The 19,148-nt window shown below is 45.6% G+C and overlaps 1 non-coding gene across 1 annotated transcript; it reads left to right on the forward strand.

Moving 5' to 3' along the window:
* Nucleotides 1-9,599: 9,599 nt before the first annotated feature.
* On the forward strand, nucleotides 9,600-9,737 carry LOC119937788. The gene has a single exon (XR_005454213.1). It is a non-coding gene; the product is annotated as a small nucleolar RNA SNORA7 (small nucleolar RNA).
* Nucleotides 9,738-19,148: the final 9,411 nt, after the last annotated feature.

The raw sequence follows: 19,148 nt of genomic DNA on the forward strand, positions 1-19,148 counted from the left end.
ATTTTTCTACAAAAACGTTCAGGCCACGTTTCCCGACTCCTCAAGAACCTCCAGTGGTTGCCCATCCACCTCCGCGTCAAACAGAAACTCCTTACCATCAGCTTCAAAAAACTCAATAATCTGGCCTCCTTCTATCTCACCTTGCTATTCTCCTACCCATCCCACACACTTTCCAACTTTTTCACTGTACCTTGATCTCGTCTCTCTCGCCGCTGACCTGTTGCTCACGTCCTGCCTCTGGCCTGGAATTTCCTCCCTCTTCATATCTGACAGACAATTACTCTTCCCTCCTTCAAAGCCTTATTGAAGAAGCAGCGTGGCTCAGTGGAAAGAGCCCGGGCTTTGGAGTCAGAGGTCATGGGTTCAAATCCCAGCTCTGCCAATTGTCAGCTGTGTGACTTTGGGCAAGTCACTTAACTTCTCTGTGCCTGTTACCTCATCTGTAAAATGGGGATTAAGACTGTGAGCCCCCCGTGGGACAACCTGATCACCTTGTAACCTGCCCAGTGCTTAGAACAGTGCTTTGCACATAGTAAGTGCTTAATAAATGCCATTATTATTATTATTATCTCCTCCAAGCAGCCTTCCCTGACTATGCCCTCCTTTCCTCTTTTCGTACTCCCTTCTGCATCGCCCTGATGTGCTCCTTTTATTCACCCCCTCTCCCAATCCTACAGTACTTATATAAATATCTGAATTTTATTTATTTACATTAATGTTTGCCTTCTCCTCTAGATGTAAGCAAGTTGTGGGCAGGGAATGTGTTTGTTATATCATACTCTCCCAAGCACATAGTACAGTGCTCTGCACACAGTAAGCACTCAGAAAATATGATGCACTGGCTGACTGACCTGGGTTCTAGTCCCTGCTCCACCACTTGTCTGCTGTATGACCTTGGACAAGTCACTTCTCCGTGCCTGTTACCTCATCTGTAAAATAGGAATTTAGACTTTGAGCCCCATGTTGGACATGGACTGTGTCCAACATGATTAGCTTTATCTACTCCAGCACTTAGTACAGTGCCTGGCACATACTAAGTGCTTAACAAATAAAGTTAAATTAAATTTAAAAAACCCCAGTGATAAAAATCACTTCTTGGAATTTCCTGTTCAAATTATTCCTCATTCTTATCAGGTGGATGAAGAAACCTGGTTTTTTTTAGGACAAACAGGATAGGACTTTCACTCTCTTTTAAAGAGTTCTCCTTCCCCCCCTTCCCCCCCAAAGATATTGAGTCAGTGTCACTTTCTTTAGGCTCTCAAGACCTGGAGGTAAAAGGAAAAAAAAGTATATAATGTGGAATATTTTCATTACTTTTCATTTCTTTGATATCTTGCAACATTTTGACCATTCATTTTTTTGAAGTCTTCTGGCTACACAATCCCCTTAGGACTGTAATGACATTTAGGGAGTCTGAAATGGAGAGCCACTGTGTAAAACTTTCACGAAATGGACATTTAGGCAGAAGTTCAACCACTTTAAAACAGGAAAAAAAACTAATCTTCATTCCCCATTAAAGGAGGCATTTTTTATTATTACTTCTTTTGCCCTTTCTTTTCTGAGTCCTACCTCACTGTCATTAACTGTCAAATGCTGGTGCAATTTACAAGTCAGGAGAAGATTTAAAATTTTATTTTAAAGTGAGAGGAATAGAATAATGGAAGGATTGACTATAATGTGCTATGTTCTTCCAGGGGATGTGCTTAGGGGTCAAGGTAATGGGTCTTTATTCAGCTGTGTTGGATGGATGGTGATAGTTTGTATCCTCACCTAGGCTTCATCTTGATTGGTGGCATGTTGTATAGGGCAATACATACCAACTTGGAAAAAAAAAAAAGAAAGAATTTTCTTTTTCTCCCTTTGTCTCCCTTATTTTACCATACATACACCTCAGCCTGCTTGGTTTTCCTAAATTGGGCTGTCTGTTTTATTTTTTTTTAATGGTGCTTGTTAAGAGCTTACTATTCTTTCATTCAATCATATTTATTGAGCGCTTACTGTGTGCAGAGCACTGTACTAAGCACTTGGGAAATACAAGTCGGCAACATATAGAGATGGTCCCTACCCAACAACGGACTCACAGTCTAGAAGGGAGAGACAGACAACAAAACATGTAGGCAGGTGTAAAAATCATTAGAATAAATAGAATTAAAGCTATGTGCACATTATTAGCAAAATAGAATAGTAAATATGTACAAGTAAAATAGAGTAATAAATCTGTACAAATATATACAAGTGCCATGGGGAGGGGAAGTAGGGTGGGGGGATGGGAAGGAGGAGAGGAAAAAGGGGGCTCAGTCTGTGATGGCCTCCTGAAGGAGGTGAGCTCTCAGTAGGGCTTTGAAGGAAGAGAGCTAGCTTAGCAGATGTGCGGAGGGAGGGCATTCCAGGCCCGGGGGAGGATGTGGGATGGGGGTCGATGGTGGGACAGGCGAGAATGAGGTACAGTGAGGAGGTTAGTGGCAGAGGAGCGGAGGGTGCGGGCTGGGCTGGAGAAGGAGAGAAGGGAGGTGAGGTAGGAGGGGGCGAAGTGATGGAGAGCCGTGAAGCCAAGACTGAGAAGTTTTTGCTTGATTTGTAAGTTGACAGGCAGCCACTGGAGATTTTTGAGGAGGGGAGTAACATGCCCAGAGCGTTTCTGTACAAAGATAATCCGGGCAGCAGAGTGAAGTATAGACTGAAGTGGGGAGAGGCAGGAAGATGGGAGATCAGAGAGGCGGTTGATGCAGTAATCCAGTCGGGATAGGATGAGAGATTGAACCAGCAGGGTAGCAGTTTGGGTGAAGAGGAAAGGGCGGATCTTGGCGATGTTGTGCAGTTGAGGCCGGCAGATTTTGATGATGGATTGGATGTGTGGGGTGAACGAGAGAGCGGAGTCAGAGGATCAATCAATCAATCAATCGTATTTATTGAGCACTTACTGTGTGCAGAGCACTGTGCTAAGCGCTTGGGAAGTACAAGTTGGCAACATATAGAGACAGTCCCTACCCAACAGGGGCTCGAAGTCTAGGGGGGGGGAGACAGAGAACAAAACAAAGCATATTAACAAAATAAAATGAATAGATATGTACAAGTAAAATAAATAGAGTAATAAATATGCACAAACATATATACATATATACAGGTGCTGTGGGGAAGGGAAGGAGGTAATATGGGGGGATGGAGAGGGGGGCGAGGGGGAGAGGAAGGAGGGGGCTCAGTCTGGAAGGCGTCCTGGAGGAGGTGAGCTTTCAATAGGGCCTTGAAGGGAGGAAGAGAGCTAGCTTGGCGGATGTGCGGAGGGAAGGCATTCCAGGCCAGAGGGAGGACGTGGGCCGGGGATCGACGGCAGGACAGGCGAGAACAAGGCACAGTGAGGAGATTAGCGGTGGCAGAGGAGCAGAGGGTGTGGGCTGGGCTGGAGAAGGAGAGAAGGGAGGTGAGGTAGGAGGGGGCGAGGGGATGGACAGCCTTGAAGCCCAGGGTGAGGAGTTTCTGCCTGATGCGCAGATTGATTGGTAGCCACTGGATGACACCAAGGTTGCGGGCTTGTGAGATGGGAAGAATGGTAGTGCCATCTACAGTGATGGTAAAGTCAGGGAGAGGGCAGGGTTTGGGAGGGAAGATAAGGAGTTCAGTCTTGGACATATTGAGTTTTAGCTGGCGGGCAGACATCCAGATGGAGATGTCCTGAAGGCAGGAGGAGATACGAGTCTGGAGCCAGACACTGTACTAAGCACTGGTAGATACAAGATAATCAGGTTGGACACAGTCCCTGTCCCACGAGAACTCAGAGTCTTAATACCCATTTTAAAGATGAGGTAACTGAGGCACAGAAAAGTTAAGTGACTTGCCCAAAGTCACCCAGCTGACTAGTGTTGTAGGTGGGATTGTAACCCGGATTGTCTGACTCCCAGGCTTATACTCTTCTTTAGGCCACACTGCTTCTGGTTCTCAGTGTGTTCACCTTTCTTTCCTTGGCCTTTACCTCTTCTCTTCCAGGCCAAGGGCAGGGGTGGGCTGGCTTTCCACCATGGAAATTGGTCCTCTGATTCATTCATTCATTCAATCGTATTTATTGAGTGCTTACTGCTTGCAGAGCACTGTACTAAGCGCTTGGGAAGTACAAGTTGGCAACACTGATTCTGACTGAATCAGAGATGTGGGATGGTAATGCTGTGGGAAAGTCCTCCTATCGTTTCATTCATTCATTCAATCATATTTATTGAGTGCTTACTGTGTGCAGAGCACTGTACTAAGTGCTTGGGAAGTACAAGTTGGCAACATATAGAGACGGTCCCTACCCAACAGCGGGCTCACAGTCTAGAAGGGGGAGACAAACAACAAAACAAAATATAGTAACAAAATAAAAGAAATAGAATAAATATGTACAAGTAAAATAGAGTAATAAATACGTACAAACATATATACATATATACAGGTGCTGCGGGGAGGGGAAGGATGTAAGGCGGGGGGCTGGGGAGGGGAGCATTCATTCATTCAAATGTATTTACTGAACAGGTACTGTGTGCAAAGCACTGTACTAAACGATTGGAAGAGTGCCAGTAGCAACAAACAGATAAATTCCCTGCCCACAACAAGCTCACGGTCTAGAGGGGGAGACATAAATAAATAAATTACACATATTTACATAAGCGTTGTGGAACTGGGGTGGGTGGGGAGGTGAATGAAGGGAGAAAGTTAGGGCGATGCAGAAGAGAGTGAGAGAAGAAGAGAGAAGGACTTAGGGAGGCCTCTTGGAGATATGCCTTCAATAAGGCTTGAACGTGGGAGAGAAATTGCCTGTCTGCTATGAGGTGGGATGATATTCTAGGCCAGAGGCAGGATGTGGGTGAGAGGTCGGCAGCAAGATAGGTGAGACCGAGGTGCAGTGAGAAGGTTAGCATTAGAAGAACACAGTGTGTGCAGGCTGGGTTGTAGTAAGAGACTAGCAAGGTGAGGTAGGTGGGGGCAAGATGATTGAGTGTTTTAAAGCCAATGGTGAGGAGATTTTCTTTGATGTGGAGAAGGATGGGCAACCACTGGAGTTTCTTGAGGACTGGGGAAAAAATGGTCTGAATGCTTTTGTTTTGAATGATCTGGGCAGCAGAGTGGAGTATGGACTGGAGTGGGGAGAGGCAAGAGGCTGGTTGTCAACAGGGAGGCTGATGGAATAACCAAGCTGGGATAGGATAAGAGCTTGTATTAATGTGGTAGCAGATTGGATGGAGACAAAGGGGCAGATTTTAGCGATGCTGTGGGAGTCATCTGTTCGGATAAGGGGTGGTTGCCGGGAGCGGGGAGGGGGTGGAGGCGGAACCCTGGATCCCTAGAAGAGATGGCCATGAACTTTGCTGTTCTGAATATCCTGGTATTATCCCCACTGGTGTCAAGCAATCAATCAATCACATTTTTTGAGGCTTGCTATGTGCAGAGCACTGTACCAAGCCCTTGGGAGAATACAACAGAGTAAGTAGATACAAACCCGGCATCCAAGGAGTTTATAACCTATCTGGGGAGATGGACTTGAAAACAATTTTCAGATAAGAAAAGAAAGAGAATTTAAAGATGTGTCCAAGTGTGCTGTAGAGAGCTAAGGTACCCAAGTACTGTAGTGAGTACCCAAGAGCTTAGGCAGAGAGGACTCAATAGTAATAATAATGATGGCATTTATTAAGCCCTTACTATGTGCAAAGCACTGTTCTAAGCGCTGGGGAGGTTACAAGGTGATCAGGTTGTCCCACGGGGGGCTCACAGTCTTAATCCCCATTTTACAGATGAGGTGACTGAGGCACAGAGAAATTAAGTGACTTGTTCAAAGTCACCCAGCTGACATTTGGCAGAGCTGGGATTTGAACTCCTACCTTGAACTCCAAAGCCCGTGCTCTTTCCACTGAGCTATGCTGATTCTTCCTGAGCGTAGTGATGCAGTCCCAGGGGAAAAGGGTAGTGAGATGAGAAAGTAGTCAGGGAAGGCTTCCCAGAGGAGATATGGTTTTAATAGAGCTTTGAGAATGGGGACAGTAGTGATCTGCTAGTTGTGAAGTGGGAAACTAGACTGTAAATTCTAGACTATAAGCTGCTCCTCTAGATTGTAAGCTCCTTGTGGGCAGGTAATGTGTCTACTAACTGTGCTGTACTTTACTTTCCCATGTGCTTAGTACAGTGCTCTGCACACTGTAAGCCCACAATAAATACCATTTTTTGATTGATAGGGAGTTCCATACAGGAAGGAGGGTGTGAGCAAGGGGTCAACTGAGGGAGAGTTGAGTGAGTAGTTAGTATTACAGGAGCGATGAGTGTGAGGTGAGCTTCAAGTGGAAGAGGAGTGAAGATGGCCCAGAATTTCTGCTTGATGCAGAGAGGAAAAGGCCACCACTGGAGTCATAAATTACTTATATTAATGTGTGTCTCTGCCACCAAGGTCGTAAGTCATTGTGGGCAGGGACAGTGCCTGCCAACTCTGTGGTATTTTCCTTTCCCAAGTGCTTAATAGAGTGCTCTGCACACGGTAAGTGCTCAATAAATACGATTGGTTAACTGATTGGTAGATAGTTACCTGTTGTGTTTGCAAATGTGTATAGAGCTGCCTCCCATATCAAAGCTCTCTGGGGCTATTGGCGCTCCAGTATCATGGTCAATGTTAGGATGTGGGAGAATAGCTTCATTTTTGAGTCAATTGAGATGAGGGATGGAGAGGCCAGAGAGAAGGGAGCAGCAATTTCCTCAAGGGATTCTGAAAAGGGAGACAGGGAGGCCTTTTTCCAAGTGGCATGTATCACCCTAAATAACTATCCTTCAATCAATCAGTGGAATTTACTGTACATAGACCACTGTACTAAGTGCTCCATGCCTTCATAATCATAATCCTCTCCACTGAGAGTGACGTAGGCTCAATCTGTTAAAGAAACTTTTGTTTCTGCAAGCAGCTGACGTAATCCTTCCTGCATGAGAAAAAAAAAAACCACTGTCACCAGAAGCAACTTTCCATTTGAGAGAACTTGATACAGAATGTAGTATCTTTGTTTTTCACAAAAAAAAAACAAGAAAGGGAAGTAGTATAGCCTAGTGGAAAGAGCACAGGCCTAGGAGTCAGAGGACTTCGGTTCTAATCCCAGCTCTGCCAACTGCTTGTTTTATTACCTTGGGCGAGTCATTTAACTTCTTTGTGCCTCAGTTCTCTTCTTCTCCCTCCTACCTAGATCATGAGCCCCATGCATGACATGGGCTGTGCCCAAAATGATTATCCTATATCTACCCTAGCATTTTGCTTGGCCCAACTGGGTCTTTTCCAGCATGCTGCCCCTTTACCTCAGAGAAGCAGCATGGCTTAGTGGCTAGAGCGTGGACTTGGGAGTTAGAGAACATGTGTCCTAATTCCTGTTCCACCACTTGTCTGTTGTGTGACCTTGGGGAAGCCATTTAATTTCTCTGTGCCTCAGTTACCTCATCTATAAAATGGGGATTAAGACTGTGAACCCCATGAGGGACAACCTGATCACCTTGTATCTATCTGCTTAGAACAGTGCTTGGCACATAATAAGTGCTTAACAAATACCATTACTATTATTATTATTATTATTACAACAGCTTTTGACACAAAACAAGGACTTAACAAATAATTTTTTAAAAGGTAAATAGGAAAAACATTGTACAAAACAAGAATGAAAAACACTACCTTCTGTCCCAGCATTTGAACTGATGGCTCCATTTATGTTGGTTTGTGTCTGCTACCTTTCTTTGATGTTGTAAACTTCAAGTAGGTAGGGATCTTTCCTAATATTTTGGGTAGTGTTGTGTAATCAGTTGAGCGGTAGTATTTATTATGTGCTTATTCTGGGAAGAGCACTGTACTGTGTGCTTGGGGGAGTACAATAGAATTAATAGACATGAGCTCTGTCCTCAAGGATCTTACAGTCTAGAAAGGAGACAGACACTCAAATTTAATACATAATAGTAATGATAATAACAACTAACAAAGATGCATACATAAGTGCTCTGGTGGAGGTGGTTAAATATTCTAGTTGGAAATAGTGTGGCCTGGGAGTCAGTGGACCTGGGCTCTAATCCTGGCTCCGTCACACACCTGCTGTTTGATCTTGGACAAATCACTTCACTTTTCTGTGACTCAATTCTCTCATCTTTAAAATGGGGATTTAATACTGGTTCTCCCTCCTATTTATACCATAAGGCCCTTATGAGACCCAATTATCTTGTATCTACCCTAGTGCTGGGCACACAGTAAGTGATTAACAAATGCTATTCATTCATTCATTCAATCATATTTATTGAGCACTTACTGTGTGCAGAGCACTGTACTAAGCACTTGGGAAGTACAAGTTGGCAACATATAGAGATGGTTCCTACCCAACAGTGGGCTCACAGTCTAGGAGGGGGAGACAGACAACAAAACAAAACATGTTAACAAAATAAAATAAATAGAATAAATATGTACAAGTAAAATAAATAGAGTAATAAATACATACAAACATATATACATATATAGAGGTGCTGCAGGGAGGGGAAGGAGGTAAGGCGGGGGGGGATGGGGGGAAGAGAGGGAGAGGAAGGAGGGGGCTCAGTCTGGGAAGTTCTCCTGGAGGAGGTGAGCTCTCAGAAGGGCTTTGAATGGAGGAAGAGAGCTAGCTTGGCGGATGGGCAGAGGGAGGGAATTCCAGGACAGAGGGAGGACGTGGGCTGGGGGTCGACGGCGGGACAGGCGAGAATGAGGCACAGTGAGGAGATTAGCGGCAGAGGAGTGGAGGGTGTGGGCTGAGCTGTAGCAGGAGAGAAGGGAGGTGAGGTAGAAGGGGGTGAGGTGATGGAGAGTCTTGAAGCCGAGGATGAAGAGTTTTTGCCTGATGCATAGGTTGATTGGTAGCCACTGGAGATTTTCGAGGAGGGGAGTAACATGCCCAGAGCTTTTCTGCACAGAGACGATCTGGGCAGTGATGTGAAGTATGGATTGAAGTGGGGAGAGGCGGGAGGATGGGAGATTGGAGAGGAGGCTGATGCAGTAATCCAATTGCGATAGGATGAGAGATTGAACCAGCGGGGTAGCAGTTTGGATGGGGAGGAAAGGGCGGATCTTGGCAATGTTGCGGAGCTGAGACCAGCAGGTTTTGGTGACGGATTGGATGTGAGGGGTGAACGAGAGAGCGGAGTCGAGGATGACACCAAGTTTGCGGGCTTGTGAGACGGGAAGGTTGGTAGTGCCATCAACAGTGATGGGAAAGTCAGGGAGAGGGCAGGGTTTGGGAGGGAAGATAAGGAGTTCAGTCTTGGACATGTTGAGTTTTAGATAGCGGGCAGGCATCCAGATGGAGATGTCCTGAAGGCAGGAGGAGACACGAGCCTGAAGGGAGGGAGAGATGATAGTTGAAGCCATGGGAGCGAATGAGTTCACCAAAGGAGTGAGTGTAGATAGAGAACAGAAGGGAACCAAGAACTGACCCTTGAGGAACACCTACAGTAAGGGGATGGGAGGGGGAGGAGGAGCCTGCAAAAGAGACTAAGAATGACCGGAGAGATAAGAGGAGAACCAGGAGAGGACGGAGTCTGTGAAGCCAAGTTTAGATAGCATGTTGAGGAGAACATAGTGTGTTGTTATGGTGATGATGCCCCTCTCAGGGTCGCACCTGGAGAGTTTCCAGTCCTCTATCAGTCTCGACTATGGGAGGGAGAGTTAAGCAGAGGCATACCCATTCCATTCCTAGCTTGGCCAGTGGGTAGCGAGTGGAAAGCAATCTGCTACAAGTCAAAAATCACCTGTGCCAGGCAGCATTGGCATGGGACAGAGTCGAGGGTGGAGACTCAAGTTTACTGCACAGAAGGCGGCAATGGTAAACCACTTCTGTATTTTTACCAGGAAAACTATGTGGATACACTACCAGAATGATTGCAGATGGAGGTGGGGCATTCTGGGAGAGATGTGTCCATGGAGTCACTGTGGGTCGGAGATGACTCAGAAGCATAGGACAATGATGATGTTGGTGATGATTATGGGTTTAGGTGATGTGGAAACACTAGAGTGACACAATAAAGGGGTAAGGAAGATGGGGAGATCAGAGATTAATAAGGGAAGGGAGATGTAATTTCAAGAGGTCCTTGAAGATTGGGGAGAGCACTGGTGGGCCAGAAGGAAGGAAGGAGAAGTGTGGCCTTGTGGAAAAAGAACAGGCTTAGGAAACAGAAGAACCTGGGTTCTTATCCAGGTTCAGCGACTCATCTGCTGTGTAACTTTGGCCAAGTCACTTAACTTCTCTGTGCCTCAATTACCTCAAGGGTACAATTGGGTTTAAGACTGTGAGCCCTATGGGGTACAGGGACCATGTCCAACCTGATTAACCTGTATCTACCCTAGACCTTTGTATAGTGCCTGGCACAAAGTGAACGCTTAACAAATACCATTAAAACAAGGGGGAGGGTGTGGGCACACTAGTGTGTAGGCATTATTTCAAGAACTAGACATCCCCTGCATTCCAGAGACTGGACTAGCCCGCTCACATTTCTGGGACATTTCGATGCCATCCCTACCGAGTCACAAATGACTGAGATGTGTTTTTAATTGGGTTCCAGGCTTCAAAGACTTCCCATTAGGAATAAAATAATCTGTTTCAGTCACCCCCAGAGATTTAGGTCAGCTCTGATTCTCTCTGTCCCTTGTTCTCCTGATTTATCGGACTGAAACGAGGGGAAACAGGTTTCCCGGAGAGCTTACGAAATGCTTTGCCATCCTTCCTGGCCTCCAGGGAGTCATCACACCACCCCACTCCTGTCCACAAAAGTAAATAGGGCAGAGCCAATTGGCAGGAAACCCCCACGTGTTGTGCTTTTCCCTGAAGGTGGGTCCCTGGCTGAGATGGAGAAGGAGAAAAGAGCTGACACAATTGTTTTCACAATGCCTAGCCTTGCACCAAATTCTTCATCATCACTGTAATTTTGTGTAAGCCCGTCAAATTAAGCTAGTGTTCCCATACTCCTTCCTCTGTGCTACACTGTCTCCCCTCTTGTATTGCTACTGTCTTTGCAGAAATCTGTCCATTTGGGCAAGAATTGGCTTGAAACTAGAGCATTTCTCTGGGGATCCCAGCTCCTTCTCAATGGCTCTAGAACCATTGTGTCCTTCTCCCAGATCTGTGTGAACTCAGATGTTCTGGTCAAGCTGTGGAACCTGGCAACAGAGCTACAGAGGAGGGAGAGTGGGTGCTGAAAAAAGTATCGTGGACATAAAAACTGTCGATAATAATAACAATTGTGGTATTTGTATACATAAATATATGCATATATACATATACCTGTATATATGTACATATGTTTGTACACATTTATTACTCTATTTTGCTGGTACATATCTGTTCTATTTATTTTATTTTGTTAATATGTTTTGTTTTGTTCTCTGTCTCCCCCTTCTAGGCTGTGAGCCCACTGTTGGGTAGGGACCGTCTCTATATGTTGCCAACTTGTACTTCCCAAGCGCTTAGTACAGTGCTGTGCACACAGTAAGTGCTCAATAAATTTGATTGATTGATTGTTAAGCACTTAATATGTGTCAGGCACTGTACTAAGTGCTGGGGTGGATGCAAGATAAGCTGGGCACAGTCGATGTCCTACTGATATTGGTCAGGGGACAAGCCAGCTGAAAATCAGACCATCCTTGGCAAAACCTCACTCTATTCACTGCACACGGAATTCCCCCAGGAGACAGACAGAGAGATCACATCAGCCAGGGCAGACAGTCCACTCATAAAAGAACAGGAGACATCCTAACTGGCAAGAAAACCTCGCTTTTGACTATTTTTCGACCTTTAAAAAGACCGTGGGAATGTAGGAAGTTTAGACTTCCTGAGAGATAGAATCTCTCTCAGTATACTTCTGGTCCTTCTAAATAATAATAGTAATAATATTGGTTCAGTGCTAACTATATGCCAAGCACCAAACTAAGTACTAGGATTTTGTCTGACCCATAGGGACTCCGTGGACACATCTCACCCAGAACACGCCACCTCCAACTGCAATCGATCTGGTAGTGTATCTGTAGAGTTTTCTTGGTAAAAATATGGAAGAGGTTTATCATTGCCTTCTTCTGTGCAGTAAACTTGAGTCTCCACCCTTGACTGTCTCCCACGCCGCTGCTGCTCAGCACAGGTGAGTTTTGACTTGTAAGAGATTGTCTTCCACTTGCTAGCCACTGCCCAAGTGAAGAATGGAGTGGGTATGCCTCTGCTTGACTCTCCCTCCCCTAATCAAGACTGGTAGAGTACTGGAAACTCCCCAGGAGCAACCCTGAGAGGGGAAACTAAGTGCTTGGGTAGTTACAAGATGATAGGATTGGATATAGTCTCACCCCACATGAGGCTCAAAATCTAAGAGGGGAGGACAGGTATTGAATCCCCATTTTACAGATGAGAAAACAGGGACTCAGAGAAGCAGCATGGCTCAGTGGAAAGAGCACGGGCTTTGGACTCAGAGGTCATGGGTTCAAATCCCGGCCATGCCAATTGTCATCTGGGTGACTTTGGGCAAGTCACTTAACTTCTCTGGGCCTCAGTTCCCTCATCTGTAAAATGGGGATTAAGACTGTGAGCCCCCTTAGGACAACCTGATCACCTTGTAACCTCCCCAGCGATTAGAACAGTGCTTTGCACATAGTAAGCGCTTAATAAGTGCCATCGTTATTATTATTATTATTTTTAAGTGACTTGCCCAAAGTCACTCAGAAGAGCTGGAATTAAAACCCAGGTCCTCTGACTCCCAAGCCCAGGCTTCTTTCCACTAGGCCTTGCTGTGTTTCCCTTGCTTCTTCCCTTCAGTCCCTTAGCTTCACTTCTGAAAGAAGTCCGAGTGTTTGTTATCAAACAACATGTCCCTGATTTTTCAGAAAGCCCTCTCCCCACTTTTTCTTAGGGAGTTTCCACTATGTAAAACTCAACAGTCTCACGCAGCTTTAAAATCAAGTGAACTCAGCAATGCCCAGAGGAGTCAATGGGGCCGCTTGTTTGACTGCTTGTTAACACGCTTGTCGTCTCTTCCTAGACCTGGCCTGGTTCTTTCCTTATGTGTTGATGAGTGATCTATAAAGATAGAAAACCTCACTGGAACATCCCCGACAAAGGGAGTGTGAGTCTAGACAGTCGAAATATTCTGCTCCGGTGACAGGTCAGGTTTCAAAAAGCGGTTTTATCTCTGAGCGCTACATCCAATAGATCTTCAACCCATCAACAAGCTAGGTCTTTGCCAGAAACTCATAATGCATAGAGAACGGTTGCTACCCACACTGTGCACAGTAGCACAGAGCAGTCTACCTTCCCCCGCTGTATGCCAAAGCTAGATTCCCCGCTTTGAACCAGATGTATCTTGTTTAAATTTGTCCAGAGGGAGTTTGGGGGATATAGTGGAAGACCCTAGGGATAGGGGAGATGGAGGAGCCAGTGGCAGGGGAAAGGCATGGAATGGGAAAATGGGTTGAGCCATTCTTTTTCTAGGAAATGAATTCAGAACTGTTGCCAATTCTGGGTTTCTCATCAGGGAATGTCTGTGAGCTACATTGGATGAGAATCCGGCTCTGCAGAGAAAAGAGGTTAACGATCTTCCGCGGACTGCCAGCCCCAGGCACAGGGGAGGTGGGGATAAGGCAGCTGGAGAGCTGTTGGTTCTGAATTTAATTTCCCCAGGTCCAGCTCCAACCGTTTCTGTTCCTGACTTAGTGAGAAACTCATTGCTGGGACGGGATTAAATATTGGGCTAATAACAATCGCGGTTTAAACTGATTGTGGTAGCTTCCCTCGGGTGAGACCATGGAGTGGATTTGTGTTCATCATGAATCCAGGAGACCACGCAATACTCCTCCTTCACTCCAAACCTTGGAACCTAGCTGTAGCGGCTACACAAAAAGGTGACAGGAAACTGTCCTGGTCTGAGAATAGTCCCCTATACTGTAAACTCCTTTAGGGCAGGGATTGTGCCAATTTACTCTATTTCTTAATGGTATTTGTTAAGTGTTTACTACGTGACATACGCTGTACCAAGTGATGGGCATATACAAGCTAATCAAGTTGGATGCAGTCCATATCCTACATGGGACTCATGGTCTTAATCCCCATTTTGCAGGGATTAAGGTAATTGGGGCACAGAGAAATTAAGTGACTTGCCCAAGATCACCCAGCAGACAAGTGGTCAAGTTGAGATGAGAACCCACGTCCTTCTGACTCCCGGGCCCTAGAGGCTCTACCCTCTAGGCCATGCTACTTCTCTACTATACTGTACTCTTCTCAAGTGCTTAGTACAGTGATCTGCACATGGTAAATCCTCAATGCATTCACTCATTCAATCATATTTGTTGAGTGCTTACTGTGTGCAGAGCACCGTACTAAGCGCTTGGGAAGTACAAGTCAGCAACATATAGAGATGGTCCCTACCCAGCAACGGGCCACTACTGATGATAGATTGATGATCCAAACACCAGACTCCGTAGAGCCAGTATACGATTACAACCTAGTCAAGGGGGCTGGGAGGGGGAGGAGGGGCTGGTTACAGTAGGATGGCAGGGGACGGCGGGGGTCAGAATTCAAAAGAGCTACCCATCAGAAGAGGGATCTTTGTCATAGGAATCTGGGCAGGGAACACAATGGCACTGGAGCAAGGAAAATGGGTGGTGGTTCCCACCAGCTTGATGCAAGCAGGTATAGTGTCTACCAAATGTATTGTATCATACATTTCCAAGCACTTAGTCCAGTGCACCGCGCACACTAAGCACTCAGTAAATACCGTTGATTGACATCGTTCTCAGTCTGGGTCAGGAGGGGAATGTGCTTCCACATACTGTTGTACAGAATGGGAGGTGAGACAAATTTTGAACAAATTCTCCCCCGTTTGGAGCTGGCCCTGATAAGCCTCATCAGCCCAGCACCATGACAACTTGCCCCCTTTCATTCATCTAGTGATATTTATTGAGCACTTACTTTGTGCAGAGGACTGTTCTAAGTGCTTAGGAGAGTACAATATAGCAGTGAACTGACACATTCCCTGCCCACAACAAGCTTTCGGTCAAGACAGGGAGACAGACATCAATATAAATAAATAAATTACAGATATGGGCATAATAGCAGTGCTCTGCACAGAGTAAGTGCTCAATAAATATGATTGAATAATAGCAGTAGGGCTGGGGGAGGGAATGAATAAAGGGAGCACGTCAAGGTAATACAGAAGGGAGTGCGAGGAGGGGAATGGAGGGCTTAAGGAAGGCCTCTTGGAGGAGATAATGATAATTGTGGTATTTAAGTGCTTACTATGTTCCAGGCACTGTACTAAGCGCTGGGGTAGATACAAACAAATCGGGTCGGACACCCAACCTCGCCAGCAGGGCCCTTCATCCCTTCAAGAAGGATAGCATGGATTTAAATCACCAGGAGCTCTGTGCTTCCAGAATCCCCAGCTGCAGGTTGGCCCATCCTATGGACATCTCATCACAGGGGACCCAACTGTTGGGGTACAGTTTGCCAAGTTGGATGAGTGCAGAACTGCGCCACAGCGTTGAAAAATAGCCAAGAGTCAATCAATCCATCAATGGTATTTATTGAGCGCTTACTGTATGCAGAGCACTGTAGTTAGTGCTTGGGAGAGTACGGTGCAATGGAATTAGCAAACATATTCCCCACCCATAATGTGTTCATTCATTCATTCAATCGTATTTATTGAGCACTTACTGTGTGCAGAGTACTGTACTAAGCGCTTGGGAAGTACAAGTTGGCAACATAAAGAAACGGTCCCTACCCAACAGTGGGCTCACAGTCTAGAATGGGGAGACAGAGAACAAAACAAAACATATTAACAAAATAAAATAGAATAAATATGAACAAATAAAATAGAGTAATAAATCCATACGAACATATATACATATATACAGGTGCTGTGGGGAGGGGGAAGGCGGTAAGGCGGGGGGATGGGGAGGGGGAGAGGAAGGAGGGGATCCTTGTTATTATTATTATTATTATTATTATTAATTGTATTCCTTGAGTGCTTAGTGTGCACTTGGGGGTGTACGATATGACCATAAATGACATATTCCCTGCCCACAATGAGCTTGCAGTCCAAATGGGGAGACAGAAATTAATAGAAAGAAATGATAGCTATGAACTCAAGTGCTGTGGGGTTGGGAGGGGGGATGAAGAAAGGGAGCAAGTCAGGGTGATGCAGAAGGGAGTGGGAAAAGAGGAAAGGGAGGTTTAATCAGGGAAGGCCTCTTGGAGGAGATGGGCCCTCGATAAGGCTTTGAATAATAATAATAATAATAATAATAATAATAGCATTTGTTAAGCGCTTATTGTGTGCCAAGCACTGTTCTAAGCACTAGGGTAGATACAAGGTATTCAGGTTGTCCCACATGGGGCTCACAGTCTTAATCCCCATTTTACAGATGAGGTAACTGAGGCCCAGAACGGGAGGAGAGTCATTGTCTGTTGGATTTCAGGAGGGACGGGGTTCCGGGCGCTATCCACTAAGCTACACTGCTTCTAGTGGACTGTAAACTCCTTTAGGGCAGGGATTGAGTCAACCCTACTGGACTATAATTGAACAGAGACTATTATATTGTTCTTTGTATACTGTACCCTTTGAGTACTTGATCTTCCCCCCATCCCACTTATGTATATATCCGCAGTTTATTTATTTAGACGGCAACCTCCTTGTGGGCAGGAAATGGGTCTTCCAACTCTGTTCTACTGTGTTTAGTCAACAGACCCAGGCATCCACATTGCAACATAGAATGGCAGCCTGGATTTGAGGAGTAACCTTGCTGGAGTGTGAGATGGACTTAATAATAAAAATAATAACAATATAATTATAGCTGTGGTATTTGCTAAGTGCTTACTTTGTGCCAGGCACTATACTAAGTGCTGGTATGGATACACGCAAATTGGATTGGACTCAGTCCCTGTTCTGCATGGGGTTCACAGTCTTAATCCCCATTTTACGGATGAGGTAACCAAGGCCCAGAGAAGTGAAGGGGACTTGTCCAAGATCACACGGCAAGCAAGTGGTGGAGCTGTGATTAAAACCCCAGCTCTTTTTGACTCCCAGCCCCGTACTCTATTCACTAGGCCATGCTGCCTCTTACTAGAGAGATAGATTCAGTCAGGGGGAGAAGAGTTAACTAGAAGAGATCCTTGAGGTTTATTCAGTCAGTCAATTATTCATTCATTCATTCAATCATATTTATTAATAATAATAATGATGGCATTTATTAAGCGCTTACTATGTACAAAGCACTGTTCTAAGCACTGGGGAGGTTACAAGGTGATCAGGTTGTCCAACTGGGGGCTCACAGTCTTAATCCCCATTTTACAGATAAGGTAACTGAGGCCCAGAGAAGTTAAGTGACTTGCTCAAAGTCACACAGCTGACAATTGGTGGAGCCGGGGTTTGAACTCATGACCTGTGACTCCAAAGCCCGTGCTCTTTCCACTGAGCCACGCTGAGTGCTTACTGTATGCAGAGCACCATACTAAGCTCTTGGGAAATACAAGTCGGCAACATATAGAGATGGTCCCTACCCAACAATGGGCTCACAGTCTAGAATGTTTATTGGGCAACCACTGGAGGTGAGAAGTGGGGAAACATGGACTGAAAGTTTTTATAGAAAAATTATCCAGGCAAAAGAGCCGAGTACAGACTGGAGTTGAGAGAGATAAGAGGTAGGAAGGTCAGCAAGGAGGCTGATACAGTAATCTAGGCGGGATAGGAGAAGTGCTTAGATTAATGGATGGAGAGGAAATGGGAGATTTTAACAGTGTGTTCGGAGAAGAGATAGGGTTTAGTGACAGACTGATTGTGCGGGTTGAATGAGCGAGATGAGTTGAGAATAACCCCAAGGTTATGGGCTTGTGAGACAGGAAGGATGGTGGTGCTGTCTACAGTGATGAGAAAGTCATGGGGAGCACAGGGTTTGGACATGGAGAAGCAGCATGGTCTAGTGGAAAGATCTCGGGCCTGGGAATCACAGAACTGGGTTCTAACCCTGACCCTGTCACTTGTCTGCTGTGTGACCTGGGGCCAATCACTTAACTTCTCTGTACCTCAGTTTTCTCAACTGGGGATTCAAAATCTGTTCTACCTCTTAATTAGACTGTGATCTCCCCGTGGGACCTTACAGACAGTGTCTGACCTTGGTGCAGTGAATAGAGCACCAGCCTGGGAGTCAGAAGGTCATGGGTTCTTGTCCTGTCTCTGCCATTTGTCTGCTGTGTGACCTCGGCCAAGTCACTTCACTTCTTTGCGCCTCAGTTACCTCATCTGTAAAACAGGGGTTAAGACTGTGAGCCTCATGTGGGACAGGGACTGTGACCACCCTGCTTGTATCCTCTCCAGCACTTAGTGCTGGTGCATAGTAAGCACTTAACAACTACTGTAATTATTATTATTTATATTGTTGTCAACTTGTATCTACCCCAGTGCTTGACGTCTAGTAAGCGCTTAACAAATACTGCAAATTATTATTATTCGGTTAATGAAACATGGTTAAAGTTGGAAAGCTAGGAATGCGCATTCCCTACGTAGAATCTTGTCCTCCAAAGTGCCCTGGCTGGCTTCATATTAGCCTTCCAACACCCCCATGGCCACAAGCGTTCTGGGAGATGAGCACTGTATGAGACACCTGTTTTTTCTCAACCTTCTGGGCTGGGGCTACGTTGGATCATGCTCGTTAACCACTGGAAGCCTGGGACATCATCAGCTTGCTCGATGGACAGCATCTGACTGTGGAACGGTGGTTTATCCCATCTGCCACGCATATATCACCCTAGTCAGGGAGGCTTGGTCCAGCACTGGGTGCCTGCCAAGACACCATCTTACAGATAAGGACCCCAACCAGGCTTCTGCTCAGCCTTTGCTATCCCCTCTTATGCCCACGGCGGGGAATGACCCTCTGTGGCTCAATTTCCTGTGAGAACTCGTGGGACAATTTCAACCTAATACAGGGAGGGAAACCTTGATGATGAAATAAAATATATTTATAAAGCATTAAATAAGTAAGTGCCAGGGTGGGTACTGTGCGTGGTATGATAGGATGCCAGAGATTAGTCAGGGAAGGCTTCATAGAGGGAGTGAGTTTCTAAAAGGATTTTGAAAGCGGAGAAATTGGTAATTTGGTGCAGCAGAGGTGGGGAGGATAGTAA

Source organism: Tachyglossus aculeatus, chromosome 1 (assembly GCF_015852505.1).
Source record: "Tachyglossus aculeatus isolate mTacAcu1 chromosome 1, mTacAcu1.pri, whole genome shotgun sequence".
NCBI lineage: Eukaryota > Metazoa > Chordata > Mammalia > Monotremata > Tachyglossidae > Tachyglossus > Tachyglossus aculeatus.